At 52.0% G+C, this 12,636-nt stretch overlaps 1 long non-coding RNA gene across 1 annotated transcript in view; it reads left to right on the forward strand.

Annotated features, from left to right (window-relative positions):
• The window catches only part of LOC126070830 (uncharacterized), a 47,515-nt gene that overhangs the window by 28,164 nt on the left and 6,715 nt on the right, over positions 1–12,636 (forward strand). Inside the window, exons 2-5 of the long non-coding RNA XR_007516323.1 lie at positions 7,202–7,397; positions 7,977–8,102; positions 11,198–11,328; positions 11,957–12,147. This is a non-coding gene — a long non-coding RNA (uncharacterized LOC126070830). The remainder of the gene's footprint in view (positions 1–7,201; positions 7,398–7,976; positions 8,103–11,197; positions 11,329–11,956; positions 12,148–12,636) is intronic.

Raw genomic sequence — 12,636 nt, forward strand, 5'->3', positions numbered from 1 at the left:
GCCTGGCCTTGGGCTGAAATTTCTGCATCCTGCAAGATGATGCTGGGCCCAAAATTCTACTATGGATCAGTCAAACATGTTCAGCTGGGCTCAAACTCAAGGGGGTTAGACCTGGATGCTCCCTCCCCATGCCCCCCATAGCCCTGAGGTCCAGATGATTCCTAGAGGCTGGATCAGGGGAAAAGTGACTCATCAGGGTCTCCTAATCCACTCTCCAGGAAGAGGGGATGAGCCATGTGAGTAGAGGGCACCTGACTCTGGTTTCCATGGCAGCCACAGCTGAGGGTAGGGAGCCAGACCAGACCAGAGTTAGAGATTAGACCAGCATATTTACCCCTCCTCCAAGATCAGGGAGGGCTAAAAGCGTCTCAATTCAGACAGATGGTTAAAAAATAAAATAGCAAAATGTTGTAAGAGCCTGAGACCATTCTGACTGGGGTTTAGGCATAGGGGTTGGCAGGGAGTGGGGTCTTGAGCAGGGTAATGGGACAGGTGAGTGTGGAGGATGCACTCAATTCCCTGCCCCTGCCTGGCCTCTCGTGGGCAACCATCTGAGGAGGGTTGGGGAGTCTCTCTAAGGGTCTTGCCTGGTGGCCCAGGCTTAGTGGCCATGTCCACAGGGAGAGGAAGTATGGAGGTAGGCCATATGAGGCAGGAGCCCAGGCCATCAGGACCTGAGTCCTATCTACCTTTCTGCCATCCTTAGCATGTCATGTTCATCCTCGTGGTCATAAGGTGCTGATAATCCTCTAGGCAGCATGCCTGGGGAAAGGGGCAGAAGGCCTGATGGGGCAGACTGGCCCCTTTTAGATCTAGCACCTTCTGCTTACATCTCATCAGCCAGAACTGCCTCGTAAGCCATCACTATGCAAAGTCACTGACGAAGGCCAGGGAGAAGGGCAAGCCTGTGTAGGGGCCAGTTCTGACACAGCTGCTTCCTTCAGCCAGCTCCTCCCAGATCCTCCTGTCAAAGGCCCCTCAAGTTGAGAGTGGAGCTTGGCTTCCCCAACTTTCTTGCTCCTGCCTGAAGTAGTTATTAGCCTCCTACTGGGGATTTAGCAGAGGTTTCTGCCCTCACGTAGTGGGCAATGTGGTGTGAGAAGTTTAGTTTGTGGGAGCACGCGGTGTTGGGGAACATAGAGGGAAGACACGAGTCCCTGTCTGGAGGGGGCACAAGCAGAGAAGACTTCTGGAAAGTAGAGCCAAGACCTAAAGGATGAACAGGAACAAGCTAGGGGGAGGAGTCAGGGATGGCAGCAGGAGGCATACTTAAGGAACTGAGAAGAATTCAGCTAGAGTGTAGAGAGTGGGTTGAAAATCAAGAACTGCAGCTGAGGAGGAAAGCAGTGGCCAAGCCTGGCCACACAGGGCCCTTGAGGCCCTTAGAAGAGGAGTGGGCAGAGATGGATCCCTGAAGGCTTGAGAGAGGCCTTGGCCAGCAGGCCAGCTGAAGGCAGAGGGCCAGTTAGGAGACTACTGCAGTTATAAAGGCCAGTGACGACAGAGGCCTGAGCTCAGGAAGCTACGGCAGAGATGGAGAGAGACTTCGGAACCAGGCCCCACAAGCTTGGAGACTGATGAAGGGGCATACTTAGAGGGGGAGGTGGGGGTGGCGATTGGAGAGAGAGAGTGACTGTTAGCCTGGGAACCCAGTGTGTGGTGGTAGCCCTCACCGAGTGAAGAAATGTCGGGGAGGGGCTGTTATGGGGTCAAGAGGCCACGTCTGATTAGAGAGGCTAGGTTCAAGGGGCCTGGGGATTGTTGAGGTACAGATGGAAGACAAGCAGGTATCTGCAACAAAAGCTCTGAACAGTTCAGCCTGAAGATCCAGCCAGGGACAAAGCAGTCCTGCAAGTGGCAACTGGGGAAACAGGTGAAGGACAAGGGATATTTTTGCTTTTTCTTGGGGCCACCTTCCAGTCCTGGCACAGTCAGCCTTGGGTGGGCAACTGGGAGTCCCTTCCCCTCCCCCAGCCTCCTGTCCCCTGGGCCCCCTCTGCCTTCTTGTCCCCCAGCCCTGCCAGCATCCTGGCTCCATTGTGGAAAGACCACACCTGGACGTAAGGTTTGGGGTAGCAGAGAAGGCTGTGGTGGTGGTATCTTTGAACCTTTCCGACTCTTCTTTGAGGAATGTGTGAAGGGCAGACAGCTCTGCCTCATGGTACTGGTTCTCCTGCTGTGGGCCCTAGTGCGCATAACACCGAGGCTCCCTGCCTAGGGAGAAGGGTGATATTTTCCGCTATTGCGAGTTCAGCCATCCCAAGCATGAATCCAGAAAATTGCTATCACCAGGTCCTAAAGGAGCCTGGGACGAATTTTCCTTCATCAGAAGTGTTGCTGTAAGGCTGTCTGGGAAGTTCTATTTTGCAGAAGATGAGAGACCTTTGAGTCTTGGGGGCAGGGGTGTGAGGGTGGGTAGAGCTTCTGGAGTCCAGCCCTGAGTATCCTGGGTGCCAAGAAGATGGGGTCCAGGGTTAACGAGTGAGACCCAAGGCATGGCTGGGCACTAGTCTGTCTGGGCAGCCTCCACATCTGGCCACTGGCCTGTCCTGAGAGGGTGTGAACTACTGGGCATCTTTTAATAAATCCCATTTCTCATAAACCAGCTTGAGGGGCTGTTATTGAGAACCCTGTCCCCGATAGCAGGGAGTGTGGGGAGGAAACAGCCCAGTTAACTTCACGGATGAGAGGCTCCAGGGGTTAGGCAAGACTGGAGTGGGTGGGCAGGACCTCCCAGGCCAGAGCACAGATGGAGGCAGGAAGGGAGCTCCATACAGAAAACGAGGGTGTACTCGCTGGTTGCTGGAAGGCTTGAGGGGCCAGGAAGGGCTTCTTATCTGTATATTGAGGGTGATAATCATTTATTCACTCTCACTCATTCATTCATTCATTGAACAAGTATTTTTTGAGCCCAAGGCCTTGGGAATACATCTGTGGACAAGACAGACAAGCATCCACCTTCTTAGAGCTGACCTACCAGTGGGGAGGGTGGGTGTGGGGGACCAAAGAAATGCAGAACAAATGGTATGACCTCCAAGGGCTGTGGGTGCAATGAAGGAAATAAAGCCCAAGGGTGCTTTGGCAGAGCTGCAGGGGGAGGCAGGCCTGGGAGGAGGAGGGGCCCCAGGGTGTCATGGGGAGAGCAGACAGGCAGAGGGAACTGTAGGTTCTGGCCTAATTACCTAGGTCACTGTGGGGTCTGGAGGCTGGCGGGAGACGACAGGGCAGAGCCTGGCTCTGGTTCCTGCGGGGACTGAATGTGGCACTCCCACTGGGGAGAGGGAGACCTCAGGGCTTTTAAATGGTGGTGGTCACAGGGCCAATGGAGAGGTAGAGGATGGAGATGGGGGAGATGGGGGTCTCTAGGGAGGCTGGTGATCTGATTTGAAATAGGAGATGTGGTCTCTGCTAAGAGGGTGGGGAGCTGGAAAGGCCCTAGGGGCTTCGAGTACAGGCTGGGACTGAGTAGGCTCTGTCCAGGGCTAATTAGGGGCTAACTAAAAGCCTACCCGGTAGAGGGGGAAGGTTGACCTGCCTCCCAGGATGCAGGATTCCCCAGCAATGACCAGCACTTCGGGATAGGCTCCGAAGGTGGCTCCGTGGGTAGCTGGAGGGTTGGGGCATTAAGATATTGATTTGATGGGTATGGGGATATGGCCACGAGGCTGGAGCGTTAGGCAGGTCCTGAGGCCCAGAGGACCCAATGAGGTCAGGAAGGCTGATGGAGAGAAAGAGGAGGGACCCAGGTATGGAGGTGAACGTGAGGTTACTTTTTGGTGGCACAGAATCGGTGAGTGAAACGGTCTGGGAAGGCCTCAGCAAGGGGGTGTTGATGTGAAAGCCTGGCTGAGACTAGGCTAACCATGCAATGCCATAGTCCTCACATCAGCATGCCCAAAATCCCAGGCCCCCAGCATCATGGGCACCAAAACCCTCTTTCAGCGTCATAACCACGTAGTAAACATGGTTTCTGCTGGCACTTGAGAAAGAAATGTGAGAAAAAATTAAAATTTTGCGTTCGTTTGAACTGTCATAAAATGAGATTGTTGTTTAAAGATTTTTGTGGGTGTCCAGAAATTTTCACAGAGCACTTTGGGCTATGGTGGGGAAGAGAAAGGTGGGATGAATAAGTAACATTTAGTGCCTACTATGTGCCCCTCAGGAGCCCTGGTGGCACTGTGAGACAGACACAACTCGACAGCAATGGGGTTTTGGTACGAACCCCTCTCCGCCTCCCAGATACACAGCCTGTCTCCGCAGCCTCAAAGCCCCACTTCTGGACGAGTGGGTGGGCAGGCAAGGTGAACAAGGGACATGTTTCATCTGCAAGGAAGGTAGAGGGAAATAGAAGGGCATCAGGAGCCCAGGGGAGCCTACCTGGCCAGGTCTAGAGCCACCCCGCAGAGCCAGTGCGGCTCTGTCTGCTCAGCCCATGATCCATAATTCATGGAGGCCCCTGAAGGCAGATGGCTGGAGAGGGCTGCTTGGAGAATTGGGGAGGAAAGGGAGCCAGGTATCCAGGGGGAGGCCGGGCTGGGCCTGGAGAAAAGTTACACTTGGAGAGGAGAGGGTGAGCAGCCTGGAGGGACTCAACCTGGGGAGAGAGTCCTAGGCTCTCCCTCTGCAGGGCTGGGGTGCACCCCTCTGGGCAGTGTGACTCCCTGCCCTCTGGGGTTCCCCATTGTCCCCCACTGCATTTGGGTTTCATGAGCCTTCCAGCTTAGCGGGTGACTTGGCAGCAGTTGAGTGGCAGCCCCCTTACTTGCAGCTGAGACCCCTCTGAGCCTGGTTCCCTCCCCTGTATAATGAGGATAGCATGTCTCTCATGGGGTAGCTGGAGGGTTGGCCACAGTCTGAGGGAAAAATAGGATAAAGCATTTCAGATTCTGAGTGTAATGCCTGATGCATAGCAAGTACTCAATAAAAATGGATCAATTATAATTGGATTTAGGGTACATTCAATACAGATGGCCCTAACCTACCACTCCACCCCAAGATCCCCACCCAGCCCCATGCCTCTAGTCCCACCAATATGCTGGCCTCTATCCCTGCCCCTCCATGGTCTCTGTGCTTGTGTTAGTCTTAATCCCGTGGGTCTGAAATGCCCTTCCCTCATATCACCTTCCTACCCTCCTCCTCTTCTCCACTTGAGGCCCATGGTTACCCTACCTCCTTCCTGATCTCCTCCCTGGCCACCCTCAGCAGCACCCTGGGGAAGGCTACCACGTCCCCTTGGCGTCCTCCATTGTGAACTCCTGTTGTAGTTGGATGTTCTTCAGCTCTGAGGAGGACCAGGTGAGAATGCCGAGTCCCCAGCCCTGGGGAGGTGAGGGAGAGTCTTGGTGGCATGGTAAGGAGGCGATGTCTGCCTGGCTCCCAGGTTCTTGGATTCTGACACCTCTAATCATACCCGCAGTCCCTCAGGTCTCAGCCAAGAAAATTTTAGTTTCCTGAAGGAAAGTTACAGTGGGAGAGGAGTAACTGGCACAAGACCCAGCGCACACAACGGCAGACTTTTCTCCTGCTCCCCCTGCCCTGGTCTTTATGATGTTCCCAGCATCTTGTGTGCTCCTTGGGGACCCAGTGCTCTACAAGGGAGGCTCTGCAATTCTCCCTCTCCCTACCGACTCACACAATGCTCACCTGGGAGGGCTTCCTGATGAGGAGGGAGGAAGGCAAGCCCCCCACAGTACACTCCCTGACCACCTTAAGTTAGGCTTTCTGAAGTCCCCTTCCAGGGAAGTGCTGCTTTTGTGGGACCACTGCTGGACCTAGTGGCAGAGGAAGTTCCTCTATGAGTACAGGAAGGCCATTTCTTGGGTACAGGAAGTGGGAGCCAGAACAGCAGCCAGGCGGGCTGGTGCTTCCAGCTGCCCAAAGCTGGGACTATGGGCGCAGCAACTGGCAGCAGGTTGGGGTGGTTCTCTCTCTGATAGGGAGTCTGTCCACCTTTGTAAAAATGGCAGCGAGTGGGCGTCTGACCTCCTTGTCTACCTTCACATGGGGAAGGAAAGAGAATCATTATCAGCAGCCCAAGGCTGATTCCTATGAGGTGGAGGTCAGACATACCTCCTTTCTCCAATCTTTTTACCAATTCTGACACCAGCCACCCCTTCCACGGCACTCTCTACTTCTCTACTGGGTTTGATAATTTGTTGCAATGGCCACACGGAACTCACAGACAATACTCATGATTATAGGATTTATTAGGGAAGTAGCAGGTTACAATTCAGAATTAGGAACAACTCAGGACACAGTTCTTTGATCAGGATAGCAGCTTCTCAGCTGTGCCCACGGGCACGCTTCCCTCTGGCCCTTGGCCCCTCGGCCTCTTGGCCCTTGCCCTGCTTGGGCAAGTGTTACGAAGCTCTTTAGCTCTGCCAATAAATGCCCAGAGGCACCCCACTCTGCCAATAAGCCTTGGCCCAAAGGTGCTCAGCTCTCTAGCACCATGGGTCAGCAAGCCTAACTCTACCAACAACTACCCGAAGGCACCCCACTCTGCCAGCAAGCCTCCTGCCTGAAGGCACTCAACTTCCTCTCTCTCTAGGTCAGGAAGCCCACAGTGCCGTCTCCTGCTGGTCTCCTGGTTCTGCAACCTCTGCTGCTGCCATTCCTCTTCCGCTACTTCTTGCCGTCTCAGGTGTAACAGCTCTCTCTTTCTGTCTCCTGGGTCTAGGAGGTTCTTAGCACAGGGATACCGAGTCCAAAGGACGTGGTCCACTCCTAGCTCTTCTTTCTTGGTGGTAGTGTGGTCTCCCTTTCCACCTCTGAGATGGCTCATTTTAAGGCTAGCAGGATGACAAAACTGACCAATCCCTTCGTTAGGGTTCCATTCACCTTATTTGCATGGTCCCACCCCTACAAGGGTGCCATGCACCTTATTGGCATTATTGGCAAGCTATGTAATCCCCTTGGTGGGCCACAAAACTGTTATTTGCATAGTCCCACCCAATCATTGTGTGGGAGTCACGAGACCATGGAGATCCATCGTACCACAACTGTCACCAGCACTGATCATGCTATCTAGGAGTCACCCACATGACAGACTTGCCACCATGAGGCAGACTCTACTTTTGTCCCTCCAGCTCCAGCCCGCCTCCTTTCTTAGTAACAGCCCTGCTTTTGTGTTGGACACCTGGCTGCACAGTTCCACATCTTCCCTCTCAGCCGGGTGACTGGCCATACAAACACTTGTTAGGTGTGGATTCCAGAAGTGCCTCAAAGGAATGGGTGTGCTCCTCTTTCTGCCCTTTCCTCCTCCCCCTGGCTGGAAGGCAGACAGAAGTAGTGGCTGTCATCTTGGACCGTGAGGTGGAAGTCACATGTTGAGATTGGCAGAGCAACCAGAGAGCCACAGCACCACCAAGAACCAGCCCTGGATTTCCTACGTTAAGGTGAGAGAGAAACTTCTGTATTATTGAAGCCATTATCATTTTTGTGCAGGCAAACTTGATCCCAATACACAGCACCCTAATTCCTCCCTACTCCTTCCTTCCCTCCACTAACGCTGATGAAAAACCCACTGTCATGGATTGAATAATGTCCCCCGAAAAATGTGAGCTGGGCTGTGATTCCTGGTGTTGTGTGATTTTCCTATATGTTATAAATCCTGCCTCTATGATGTTAATGGGAGAGGATAGGTGGCAATTGTGCTAGTGAGGCAAGACTCAACCTACAAGATTGGACTGTGTCTTGCGGCAATCTCTTGAGATATAAAAGAGAGAAGCAGGCAGAGAGACGGGGGACCTCATACCACCAAGAAAGTAGCACCAGGAGCAGAGTGTGTCCTTTGGACCCAGGGTCCCTGTGCCTGAGAAGCTCCTCCACCAGGGCAAGACTGATGAGAAGGCCAACAGAGACAGAAAGCCTTCCCCTGGAGCTGACACCCTGCATTTGGACTTTTAGCCTACTTTACTGTGAAGAAATAAATCTCTCTTTGTTAAAGCCATCCACTTGTGGTATTTCTGTTACAGCAGCACTAGATGACCAAGACACCCACCACGTGGAGAGCAGCAGAGGAGGGATTGTTTCAGAAGCTGCTCGAAGAGATTTCGAAAGAGGAAAAAAAAAAAAAGCCAAGGACCGAGGCAATGGAGGTGGTAAGGGCAGAAGACAGAGGACAGAGCCTGGGGAGGGAAGATTTGTCAGTGTAGGGTAGTGGGTGGAAGCTTCTGCGAGCAATGGCGGCTGCAGGGACCTGGCTCCTGGCTGCCTGCCTCTGAACATCTTTCCCCCCAAGGGCCCAGTGCCCACCCTCACCTCTCAGCTCTCCAGAGCCCACTTGCCCATCAAGGCGCAGCTGGCCCCCATTTCCCCGATGAGGCAACCAGTGAGGGTGGGGTGCTGGTCTGGTGAGGGGGGTCTTTGAAGGCTGAGGCCAGAGGAAGGAAGCATGTACACATGCCCAGTGCTAAGGAAATGACTTGGGAGAAGGCCCTACACTGCAGTCCTGAGGGCACCCTGCCTGCAGCTGACCCGGGACGGGGGTGCGCTGGAAAATGTTTAACAACCGGCTCTCCAAGGGGAATAGCCCTGGTTTGTACTTACAGATTTCTGTGGTCTGAAACCTTCCACGGTGGCCAATTCCCAGCTGCAAACATGAAGCCCCTGAAGGCAAAGTCGGGGGAAAGTGAGATCAGCTCCCAGGAGCTAGGTCCAGCCAGCACACTGCTGCCAGGGGCTTCTTATCACCTGTCCTGGTCCCTACCCCCACCGTGATGTCTTGGCCCCATATCCCACATGTTGCCTGGCCTTCCCCTGCTTGGCCCCTGGGAAGGTAAAGACTGGGCCTTGGAGCCACCAGCCTATAACTTGTTCGTGGCAGGCAGGCTGTGGCCACTGGGTCGAGAAGAGGAATCAATGGACAGTCCCAAGAGTGCCCTTGCCCTGTGTCTTGAAGTGCTCACTTCCCCTCACTTCTGTGACCGCCACCCCCGCTCTTCCTCTTCTCTGTTGGCTTTTCCTGCACTTTTGAGGCCTCCTCGTCCTCCTTTAAAGCGTCCCAGCATTTGGAGCTTGGCCTTCTCCCAGCCCCAGAGCAGTCTCCTATCCTTGACTGCCCCAGGCTTCAGCCCTCACACACAGCCCTCACAGTGCATTGTGCCAGGTCTGCTTTCACATCTGTCTCTCCTCTGGACTCTCATCCCCTCATCCCTGCGTCCCTGCTGCCAGCCTCCTGCCTGTCCCAGGGGAGGCCACCACAATGCATGCCAAAAGCTGCTGGAGGGAGGCTGCAGTTCTCCCATCAGCTCTCTGGTGGCTGACACAAAGTGCTATCTTCAGGAAAGGGAGGGCCGGCGCCCCTGCCTTCCTGCCTGCCTGTCCTGTGAGCCCCAAGCCATCCCGGCATTATCAGCTCCACCTCCCGGCAGCTCAGAGCCAGGCTCCCCACCTGCCCAGCAGCCTGGGGTGCCCAGCCTTTATGGTCCCCAGGTAGGACACGGATCTGGGCCCCCAGTCCCCAGGCACCAAGGTGCCATCCTGGCAGGGGAGTTGCTTAATGACCTTCATGAGCAATAATTACACCCCTGGGCCCTCTCTTAATAACCACGTATTCTCCCTGTCAATGTGCCTTAATTGAAAATGAGTAGGCGATACAAGTTGCCGTGAAGTTGGCTGGCAAGCCCTTAACGTGATATTAATTGTAGTAATTAGTAGTCACTTTGTATTGAAGTCATCTATAAATAGGGGGTCCATTAGTTTAGCAAAGAGCATGATTTAAAATGCAAATAAAAGCCCAATTAGACAGATAAATCACTCTTCCCCAGCAAATTATCATCGGGGGACAGCAGCCACTTTGGGGATGTGTTGGTCAGTTCAGTGGCTCTGGACTCTCACACCCCCTGAGTGGCCCATCTGTGGCACTATCCCTTTAAACAGCCTTGCCCCATGTTCCCCCCAGGAGGCTGTCACTCTTGGATTTTTCCCAAAGACTCTTACTTTATTGGCACAAATAGTGGTCAGGCCCCAAAGTAGATCCTCCCATTGTCTGCTGATTGGTTTCCTCTGGTGACACGAGCACTTTTTAAAGGAATGGTAGCACAGTACGCATCTAGGCCCTGAGAGAATGGGTTGGGGTGTGGGAGAGTCCCCTCTTTGAATGCAGCTCCTCACAGTCCAGACAGACAGAACCCAAGGATCTGTGACCCAAAAGAATTAAATAAATAAATAAAAAGGGCCCACAACAGTGTTCTGGGGGTGAACAACTTACCCTCCACTTTTTACTCCCTCCCACAAAAAGCTCCTGTGGAGGATACTGGAATCTCACACACACACACACACACACGCACGCACACACGCACGCACGCACGCATGCACGCACACAGTATTTCTCATAGGCTCTGGGCAAACATATGAGGTGGAAATGGCTAGAAGTAGGAGGTGTCAGCCAGGGAGGTGTTCAAAGGGCTCAGCTTCAAGGCCATAGGGGAGATTGTTTAGGTCAGTCTTTTCCTAATTAGAGCTTTACTAGTTAACAAACGCCATCTACCAAGCCCTCGTTTCATTTCTAACCTCAAAATTAGGGAAGCCATGGAGATGGCCCCTGGGGTTGTGGGTGCTGATCCTTCCCTCTGGGGTTATGCTGTGGCCCCTGCCATGCAGAGACCTGGTGTTCAGAGCCTAGCTCTGAGCAATTCCAGACCCTACTGCCACCCCCCTCCCCACCCCCCACCCCAAGCCCCATCACTCTGTTGTGAATAGCTGAGGCTGGCCTTCTCGCAGTATTTGCATCTTATTAAGACTCAAACCCATAAGATAGAGCAGCCATTCCCAAACCCAGGGAAGAAGAGCAATTGTTCATTCCAGCAGGACCATTCACTGTTGTCCAAGAAATGAGGGGAACACCAGTAATTTGAGAACATTCTCTTTATTTTAATTTAGCCTATATTTTATTTTATTTTTTATTTTATTATCCTTCCTTTTATGAAGCAGTGCTTGTAACGGTGGTGCTTACTATTTTTAGCATCTTCTTTAACAAAACAAAATATTGGCAACCTTATGTTGGTCCCAAAAATATTTTTTGAAATTTTTTCAAGATATAAAATCCAAGTGCCTGGGAATTGCTGAATGAGGGACTTCAGGCTGGTGAGTCAGCTGTGGGGTGGAGGCGGTATGATGGGCGTGAGTGTGGATGGTGGGAGGCTGGTGACATGATGGCATTTAATCAGCAGTGGTTTCCCTGGCTCTGAAATAGCACAAGAAGACAGCTAGCTCATGGACTAAAGAACTGGAAGGAGGACCAGACACCATCCTGTCCCATCTCCGTATTTTACAGATGAGGAAACTGATGCCCAGGAAAGGGAAATGACTGGCCTCAGCTGAATGGTAAGTTAGTGGTCTCAGTTCTGGCTATCGCACACTGAGGGCACCTACCTGCCCTACCTGCCCCCCATCCGTGTGTTGGCTCCTAAAACGAGCATCCAAATGGATGTCATGAGATAGGTGGGGTCAGCCTTGGCCTACTGAATCTCCAGTTCTTCCATAGCAGGGGCCACAGCATTTGTTTATTCTCAGAAAGTGAAAAACATTCCTGCTAACAATCAGGCTAAGACATTCCCAAAGGAATGGAGACCATGCTCAGAACAGCACGCAGACAAGGCCACTCCAGGACCACAAAAGGAATAGCCTCGTTCTTTGAGTGGTCAGTGCTTCTTGGCCAGTGACAACTCTAGCCACACTTTAATTCTCCTGCCTCTTAGATAAAACCGTGAGTCAGAGTTGACTCGGTGGGAACTAACAACAGTCACCATATTGCCCCACTTCTCAGTAGCACCCAACCCTGGACCGGCCCCTGCTTCCCCAAGCTCTCTGTGGAATCACTTGATACCAATCCAAACTCTCTAAGAGGTTTGTCTCATACTCTTCCTTTTGAGATACTCTGGAGATTCTCTGGGGTGTGTTCTCCCTTGCTACAGCAAGCTTAATAAACCTAACTTTTTTTTTTTTTTATTAGTCGTTCATCGTTGAGCTTCAAACATCCAACAAATATTTGAACTACAGTGTTCCAGGCAATGTGGTGATGAAGAAAAGGAAAAGTAATTAAGATAATGTGGTGCTGGCATAAAGATAGACTTATAGATCAATGGAATACAGTTGAGAATCCAGAAATAAAGCCATGTGTCTATGGTCAATTGATTTCAATAGGTGAGCCAAGTTCATTCAACGGGGAAAATAATTGTCTCTCCAACAAATGAGACAACTGGATAATCACATGCAAAAGAATAAAGTTGGACCCCTACCACACACCACATAAAAGATTAACTCGAAATGGATCAAAGACCTAAATGTAAGAGCTAAAATTATAAAACTCTTAGAAGAAAACGTAGGGGTAAATCTTCATGACCTTGGATTTGGCAACGGATTCTTAGATATTGTCTTAGCTACATAATGCTGCCATAACAGAAATGCTACAAGTGGGTATCTGTAAAGAACAGAAATTAATTTCCTCACAGTCTGGAGACTAAAAAAGCACAAATCAGATCTCCTCCATGCCAGTTCCTTCTATGAGCCTCTCTCTTAGTTTCTGGTCTCTGCTGGGAATCCTTGGTGCTCCTTGGCATCTGTCTTCCCTCCCGTGTGTCTGTGTCTATTCTAGCCTTTTTATAACTCTGAAGAGATTAGGTTTAGGCTCTA

Source organism: Elephas maximus, chromosome 1, assembly GCF_024166365.1.
Source record: "Elephas maximus indicus isolate mEleMax1 chromosome 1, mEleMax1 primary haplotype, whole genome shotgun sequence".
Classification (NCBI taxonomy): Eukaryota; Metazoa; Chordata; class Mammalia; order Proboscidea; family Elephantidae; genus Elephas; species Elephas maximus.